Below are 9,059 nucleotides of genomic sequence, written 5' to 3' on the forward strand. Positions count from 1 at the left end.
CTGAATTTTGCCACTCTTTGTTTGGCACATAATCTTGTGTTTTTCAATTAGTGAACATCTTGTGTTAATATTACATAATCTTGTGGTGTTAATGCTTGTGTTGTTGAGTAGCTTGACATAATCTTGTGGTTGCTCAATTTATGTGTTTCACCATGGCTGTTGAGAGAGGATTTTGAGTGAATCACTTGGCTAATGTCTTCACTAATTGGTTAATTGAACTAAGGACTTTAATCTAAGACCTAGGGAGGTTAGCTAATTAGGTTAATTGGCTTAGGATAATTTTCTTAAGTCATGACAGCTTTAGTCAAGAGGAAAGAGAAGCTAAATTTAGCCTAATCATGAGAAGATAATGAGTCCAAAATCAACTAATCTCTAGGGTTCCATTATTGTGAAAAGGGAAGTTCATTTCACTCACTTTCACTAACATTTTAATTACTTGCACATTAGGTAATTAGTTTAGATAATTAGCTAGGTAACTAAATTCCTACAAATTTTGGTTGATTTATTTCACTAGATAACTTTCAATTAGACTTAAAACCATTCCTTGGGAGATGACCTAGGGTTGGCCCTATATTGCATTAGGGTTAGCTTTAGTGTAATTTTGAGGATAAGTGACTAATTTCCTATCAAAATTTTGGCGCCGTTGCCGAGGAATGGTTTAAGTTTAATTCTAAGGTTGTTTAGTACTTAATTTACATTTTTAGTGTTCCTGGAAATTTTTTGAAAAATTATAAAAATTTGTGTTTTGTGTTTTGTTTAGTATTTTTTGTGTGTTTTGAGTGTTTTTATTCTGTTTTGAAAAAAAAAAAATTTAGTGCAATTTTCGTTGGTTTGGTGTAGAGCTGAAAATACTCTGTTTCTAGTATCTCTGTCTGAAATTGAAAAATTAACTGGGAATGAGTCTGAGGGAATTTGAACTTGAAATTTATTTCATTGAAAGCTCTATATCTTAGCTTCACTTTAAAATTTGTTTGGTCAATTTTGGACGTGGGAAGTGTCCTGTGGGAATTTTACAATCTAACAAGGTCCAGGGAGCCATTACAGAGGATTTCCAAAACCCTGTTCAACTTTGAGTTAGCATATCTTCCTCTTTGTGCGTTCAAATTGATTATTCCAGTTTCATTTTTCTTATCACTGTCTTATCTTTGTTTCTTGTGTTTAGGATTTTCTTCAATTTTTCCATTTTCCTATTTGAAAGTTTGTTAGAAGCTCTGAAGGTCTTCTGGACGAAATCCTGTTTCTCCAGACCTGAGGACCAACTTGTGAAAAATTCTGGGAACGATTGGGAAGGATTTTTAATCTGAAAGTTTTATATAATTTTCCTGTATATCTCTTGTGTTTCTCATAAAATTTTCAGGGGAATTTATCATGTGGATTTGCTGCTAGAAAATTCACAAGTTCACTGTCTCCAGAGAGCCTACTGTGCGAATTTCAGAATTGCCAAAGCTTCTTGATTGAGCATTTCTAACTCTCTTTCTACTTGTTTGGTGTTATTTTTTTTTCTCATTTTGTTGCTATTGAGTATTTAAAAAAAATAAAAAAAATATTTCTCTTGCTTTTGTGTGTTTTGAATTGTTTCGTGTTGATTTGCATTTTAGTTTAGCTTGTTCTTTGTTCTTAATTTTCTTGAGCTTGATTAGTGCATGACCCGAAGAAAACATACCTCTTTTGTTGAATTAGATCCAGAAATTGAAAGGACTATTTCTAGATTGAGAAGATCACAACCTATTCTTGATTCTCATTTGGTTTGTAATTCAACAATGGAAGGTATCTTAGGACATGAGCATGTGCATAATGAGGGCCATGGGAATGGGAATGAGAATTTGCATGATGATGGCCATGTTAATAATGAATTTGAAGGCTTGCATAACCCTAGAGAGGAGAGGAGCATTAGGCAATTAACTCAACCTAATTGGCATGATAATCCTTATGGCTTATATGTTCCTCCTACTAATGTTCAATTTGAAATTAAATCCTCTTTGATTAATGCATTGCCTAAATTTCATGGGTTACCGGGAGAGGATTGCCATAGGTTTTTGCATACTCTCCTATTGGTTTGTGATACTATGAAGCCTATGCATGTAAATGTTGATGATGTTCAAGCTAAGGCTTTTGTATTTTTTCTTGAAGGTTTAGCAAAGGAGTGGTATTTCAACTACCCTTCTTATGTGAAAGTAAGCACATGGGCCGAGCTAAGAAGACTCTTCTTAGATAAATTCTTTCCAAATTCCAAGGTCACCAATTTGAGGAAGCAAATCTATGGGGTCCAACAAGGAGAGGATGAGAGTCTCTATGAGTATTGGACTAGATTCCAAGGCCTTTTGGCTAAATGCCCACACCATCAAATTTCCAGTGAGAATTTAGTCCAATATTTCTATGAGGGCTTGATTCCAAGAGACAAAGTTAACATTGATGCCGCTAGTGGTGGATGCTTGATTGACCTCACTTCCTTAAAGGCTTGGGAACTAATTGACAAGATGGCTTCAAGTGGTGCTCAATACTCTACAAGGGAAAAGAGAAATGTGAATATGGTAGGTTCTTCAATTCTTAATGATTCATATGTGGACTTGCTAGCTGCCAAGATTGGGAGAATGTTGGCTCCACAAATATCTCAAGTGAGCAATGTAAGTACTTCTCAAGCACTTGTCCCTTATTCTTGTACTTTTTGTGACTCACCTATGCATGTAGAAAGCAATTGTCCTATTAAGTTTGAACAAGTAAATGCTATCTACAATGGAAAACAATCTTATGGTGGGAGGCAAGGGCAAGGAGCTTATTCTAATACTTACAACCCTTCATGGAGAGACCATCCTAATTTCTCCTATTCAAATCCAAATGTGGCTTTACAAGACAATCAACAAAGAGGATCCTATCAAAACACCTTTGGCCATGACCCTTCCACCTCATTTGTCTCAAGGTAGCTCTTCTCAAAGCTACAATCCAAGTGGTAATTCTCTTGCACCTTCATCTAATTCTTATAGTGATAGGAGGCTTGTTCCAATTGAGAGTTCTTCTAATTCAAACTCTTCTAATGATGTGAATGTGTTACGTAAGCAGTTGATTGAAATGAACTCCTTGTATAAAAACATGTATGATGGCTTAGGGAACAAGGTAGAGAGTATGGGTAAAAGTGTGAGAACATGAACTCTAAAATTGATGCCCTTACTTCTCAAATGAATATGCTTGCTAACCAATTAAGTGCAGCCAATGCTCAAGCCTCTACATTACCATCCAACACCGTTGCTAATCCTAAAGCTAATCTTAATGCTATCACATTGAGGAGTGGCAAGGAGTTGGGAGAAAGAGTACAAGAAGACAAAAGACAAGGGAAGGCCGAGAAGCCCTCTTTAAATTCTTCAATTGATGTTAATGTTTCTAGTTCTTCTTTTGCTCCTAATGATGCATCTTTTTGTAGAGATGATGAGGATGAAAACATTGAGGAGATCATATGTGAGCAACTACCATCTAAGGTGGAAAAGGGGACTATGGCCGAGTTGTTTAGCAAGGAAAAAGAGGGAGAGGCCAAGCAAAGTGAAACAAGAAAGGAGAGTTCAAGGAAGGAAGAAGGAAAGCAAAGTCAAGAGATTATGAAGAAGCTTCCTTTTCCACAAGCACAAGTGGTCCCTAAGCAAGTGAAAGGACAATTTGATCAAGAGGTATATGATTTCTTTCATAAGATTCATGTTAATGTACCCTTGATGGATGTAGTTAAGAACTTTCCTAAGTATGCCAAATTTTTGAAAGATTGTTGTACAAATAAAAGAAAATTTAGGCCTAATACAAGGGTACAATTACCCTCATCTGTGAGTGTATCATGAAGCCTCAACTCCCTATAAAATGTGAGGACCCTGGTTCCTTCACAATTCCATGCAAGATTGGCAACACACATTTTTCTCATGCATTGATAGACTTAGGTGCAGCCATTAATGTTATGCCTCTTTCAATTTATCATGCCTTGAGTCTTGATTGCATGCATAAGACACCTATGATATGCCAATTAGCAAATAGAAGTGTTAGAAGACCACATGGAGTAGTAGAAGACTTGTTGGTTTGTGTTAAAGGTCTATTATTTCTTGTGGATTTCTATGTGCTTGATATGTCAAAAGAAGGGAGTGGGGATGATATTTTGATTTTAGGAAGGCCATTTATGAGGACTGCCCGTACATTGATTGACATGGAAAAAGGTAGTTTGATTTTGAAATGTGGAGAGGATCATGTTATTTTTAATATATATGAAGCAATGAAACATCCTTTTGAGGATTATTCTTTGTTAGGTGTAAGTTCCATTGAGTTATTGCTTCATGATACTTGTGAGTCTCACATGCTTGATTCTTCTCACATGTTGATGATGATTTGTCTCTTGTTACTACTACATGTATTGATGGATGTAGTTGTCCTATTTGTTTAGAGATTGATGCATGCTTGAATGATGCAACTACTTCTTCTCATGATTTGTTTAAAATATCTCCTATGCTTGATCTTGAAATGCTTGAGAAGGGTATATCTTCTTGTGTTGTAGGTACTAAAGCCATTAAGGCCGAATCTATGAGTTTTTCTCCACTCGAGCTTGATGTTCTTAGGATTCCCAAGCTATTGGAGAAAAATTCTACACTTTCACATGTCGAGGTCGTGGCTCAAGTCCAAGCACTTGAGGACAAGTTGCAAGAAAAGGGGGAGGCTGTAAAGAAAGAAGAGGAGAAAACTAAAAACAAGTGAGAAGCCTAAAAGACAGATAGTACCATGGAATATTCCACCAAATTAGACTTGAAGAAGCTCATTCCCTCTTGTGTAGAGCCACCTACCTTGGAGTTGAAGCCTTTACCATCCAATCTCAAGTATGCATATCTCATTGAGAATGAGAAGCTTCCGGTAATAATTTCTAACTCTTTATCTCTCGAGGAAGGAAAGAAAATGCATTGTTTGATGTGTTGAGAAAGAACATACATGCTATTGGTTGGACTTTGGCTGACATTCCTGGTATTGACCCTATTGTGTGCACACATAAAATTTTTCTTGAGGACAATGCTAAGCCCATTAGGCAACCACAAAGGAGACTTAACCCATTGATTTTAGATGTGGTAAAGAAAGAGGTTGTTAAGCTACTTAGTGCTGGGATCATCTATCCTATAGCTGACAGTGAGTGGGTGTCTCCAACCCAAGTTGTACCTAAGAAAGGGGGGATACTATGGTAAAAAAAATGAGAAAGGAGAGCTTATTCCAACTAGAGTTCAAAATGCTTGGAGAGTGTGCATAGACTATAGGAAGCTCAATAATGTGACTAGGAAGGACCATTTTCCTTTGCCTTTTATTGATCAAATGCTTGAGAGATTGGCTTCCAAGTCCCATTATTGCTTCCTAGATGGGTTTAGTGGGTATTTTCAGATTCCTATAGCTCCTAGTGACCAAGATAAGACTACCTTTACATGCCCCTTTGGTACATTTGCCTATAGGAGGATGCCTTTTGGTCTTTGCAATGCACCTGGTACTTTTCAAAGATGCATGATGTCCATATTTTGTGATTTTATTGAACATTGCATGGAAGTCTTTATGGATGATTTTACTGTGTATGGTGAGTCCTTTGATTCATGCTTGCATTCTTTGATAAAGTGCTTGGTAGGTGCATTGAAAAGAAGCTTGTGCTTAACTTTGAAAAATGCCATTTCATGGTAGATAAAGGAATTGTTTTAGGCCATTTGATTTCTTCCAATGGCATAGAGGTGGATAAGGCCAAAGTAGATGTGATTGCTTCTTTGCCATATCCTGTTTGTTTGAAAGATTTGAGATCATTTTTGGGACATGCAGGCTTTTATAGGAGATTTATAAAGGGGTTTTAGTGAAATTGCTTTGCCTATGTCTAAACTCTTACAAAAAAGATGTTGATTTTGTTTTTGATGATGCTTGCAAAAGGAGTTTTGACACTTTGAAAAGCATGCTCATTTCCCCTCCCATTCTTAAAGCCCCAAATTGGTCTTTGCCTTTTGAGTTGTCATGTGATGCTTCTAATTTTACTGTGGGAGCTATGCTTGGTCAAAGAGAGGGCAAGTTATCATATGTGATTGCTTATGCATCTAGGACCCTAGATTCAGCTCAGGTTAATTACACCACAACTGAGAAAGAGTTGTTTGCTATTGTTTTTGCACTTGATAAATTTAGATCATATCTTCTTAACTCTAAAGTTGTTGTGTACACTGACCATGCTGCTGTGAGGTACTTGTTTAAGAAGACAGATTCTAAGCCTCGCTTGATTCGATGGGTGATCTTGATGCAAGAATTTGATGTGGAGATAAGGGATAGGAGTGGTTCTACCAATCAAGTAGCGGATCATTTGTCTAGACTACCTCATTTAAAAAGCTACTATGGTAAACTCTAACCCTACTATTCCTTGTGATTCATTTCCTGGTGAGGCATTATGTGCCATTTCATCTAAGCCTCCATGGTATGCCTCTTTTGCTAACTATATGTGGAGTCTTGCCTCCTTATGCTTCACGTTTTGCCATTGAAAAAATAAAAAGAGAGTCTAGATTTTACATTTGGGAACCACCTTTGATGTGAAAGATTGTAGTGATAAAGTGATTAGGAGGTGTGTTGATGATGTTGATGTGCCTTCTATTCTTGAATTTGTCACTCCTGCATGTGGTGGTCATTTAGCTCAAATAAGACAGCTAGGAAGGTTTAGATTGTGGATTGTATTGGCCTAGCTTGTTTAAGACTCTTATGAATTTTGTAAAGCATGCTTGAAATGTCAAAAGGTTAGTAGTTGGGGTAAGAGACATGAAATGCCTCACATACCCATTTTATTTGTGAGATTTTTGATGTTTGGGGCATTGACTTCATGGGTCCCTTTCCACCATCCTTTAGTTTTGAGTACATATTACTTGGTGTTGATTATGTTTCAAAGTGGATTGAAGCCATTCCTACTAGAACTTGTGATGCTAAGATTGTTTTGAAGTTTCTCAAATCTAATATTTTTTGTAGGTATGGAGTTCCTAAGGCCTTGGTAAGTGACCAAGGATCTTACTTTTGCAATAAGATGATGAAGGCTCTCTTGGCTAAATATGGGGTGCATCACAAAATCTCTACACCATATCATCCCCAAACTAATGGCCAAGCCGAAGTATCAAATAGAAAAGTTAAGAAGATCCTAACCAAGGTGGTGAACACAAATAGGAAGGATTGGTCTTTACACTTGGAGGCATGCTTTGTTGGGCTTATCGGACCGCTTATAAGACTCCCATTGGCATGTCTCCTTTTCGATTGGTATATGGAAAGGCTTGTCACCTCCCTGTGGAGATAGAGCATAGGGCCTATTGGCCCATCAAGAAACTCTTGGATTTCCATCTTTGGCTAAGGAGAGATTTCTTCAAATGCAAGAAACTTGAGGAGCTTAGGTTGGATGCCTATGAGTCTTCTAGGATCTATAAGGAGAAAACAAGGATCCTTCATGACAAGCTAATCTTGAGGCAAAAGTTTCAAGAAGGAGATCAAGTCCTCTTGTTCCAAACAAGGTTATTCATAAGCATGCCAAGTTGAAGTCTAAGTGGGGGGACCATATCTAGTGACCAAGGTGTTTCCCTATGGGGTTTTGCAACTCTTGAATAAAGCCACGGGTTCCACCATGCAAATCAATGGTCACCTATGCAAGCTCTATAAAGATGCCAAATCACTTCAAAAGGAGGAGGACTTCTCTCAACATGTTTTTGAACCACCCTGATAAGGTTGTATCTCTCCAACCTTAAGCTTTTACCTTCCTTTAATTGATATATTTAATGATAGGTCTAGTTCAAGTGTGGGGGAGATGAAAGACTAGGAGGAAAATTAAAGTCTATTCTTTATTTGACTTCTTTGTTTTGTGTTTTAGTTTGAAAAAAAAAAATTCTGCAACACACTTTTGTTATGCATTCATTATTAATCTCACCTTATTTTATCACTAGTCTATACATACATTGAGGACAATGCATGATTTAAGTGTGGGGGGAGAGAATAAACATTTTGTTTTTTGTTGGGTTGTTGCAAAAAAAAATTAAAAAAAAATTAAAAAAAAATTGCTTTGTTTTGTTTGTTTGAGGTTACTTAATATCTAGCTCTGAATGGATATTTTGATTCTTGAAATGTGGTAATTTTTAGGATTGAATAGGTGTGAATGAACATTCTTTTACCTTGAATTAATGGATTAGAGTGGCATGATTACCCTTTCATGGAAGAGGCTAAACACTCATGTGGATTAATTGCTTAGTGATGTTTACCCTCTAGAATTTGTTTCACTTCTTAATTAAGACCATATATCTTGCATGGTTGATAGAAGATGAGAGATGGCATTCATAAAAAATAGCCAAGAGGCCAAATAGCGAACCTATTATTATTTATATCCTTTGTTAGCCACTTTGAGCCTTTGGGTTGATTCTTAAAAAAAAAATATTCACCTATTTTTCCCCAAGGAATGCATGTTACACTTTTATATGTCTTTTTAATATTCATTGCATGTCCTAGTTTAAATGAGTGGATGCTTATTATCATTTTTCTATCTATTACTTCCATTGTTTTCAAAGAGTTAGGGGGCAAACAAAAAAAAACAACAAAGATAGATTTGAAAAAAAAAATATAGTCAAAAAGAAAAGAAATAAAGTTGCTAGAAAAAGAAACAAAAAGAAGAAGGAAAAAAAAAGAAAAAGAAAGAAAAAAATAAAAAATAAAAAAAAAGTTGCCTAGCTCATCTATTCCATTTGTTTTATTATTTCTTATCATTTCTTTCCCTCCTCATTGTGTTAAGGTGTTCACTCATTGAGTTCGGTTATGCTTTGCATATTAGGGGATATATTTGATTTAGCATTATTTTGATGCTAACCCTATTTTTTTATATACATGCATTTCTTAGACATCCTTTTCATTACCTATATCACAACCTAATAAAGTCCACTGATTCTTGATTGCAAGTGCTATTTAGTGATGGAGATGTAGAAGGGTTACAAAATTTATAGTAGGGTTTTATCCTAAGAAATTTTGAGTGAATTTAATACCTTATACACTTTGAGTGATGAGAGCAAACACTTAACCTAGAGAGG

General features: G+C 36.1%; 1 non-coding gene across 1 annotated transcript; it reads right to left on the reverse strand.

Moving 5' to 3' along the window:
• Positions 1-2,240: 2,240 nt before the first annotated feature.
• Positions 2,241-2,347, reverse strand: LOC129300480 (small nucleolar RNA R71). The gene has a single exon (XR_008590782.1). It is a non-coding gene; the product is annotated as a small nucleolar RNA R71 (small nucleolar RNA).
• Positions 2,348-9,059: the final 6,712 nt, after the last annotated feature.

This window comes from Prosopis cineraria, unplaced genomic scaffold (assembly GCF_029017545.1).
Source record: "Prosopis cineraria cultivar Desert tree isolate PC_DT_omini unplaced genomic scaffold, ASM2901754v1 PC1612, whole genome shotgun sequence".
In the NCBI taxonomy this organism is placed as follows: domain Eukaryota; kingdom Viridiplantae; phylum Streptophyta; class Magnoliopsida; order Fabales; family Fabaceae; genus Prosopis; species Prosopis cineraria.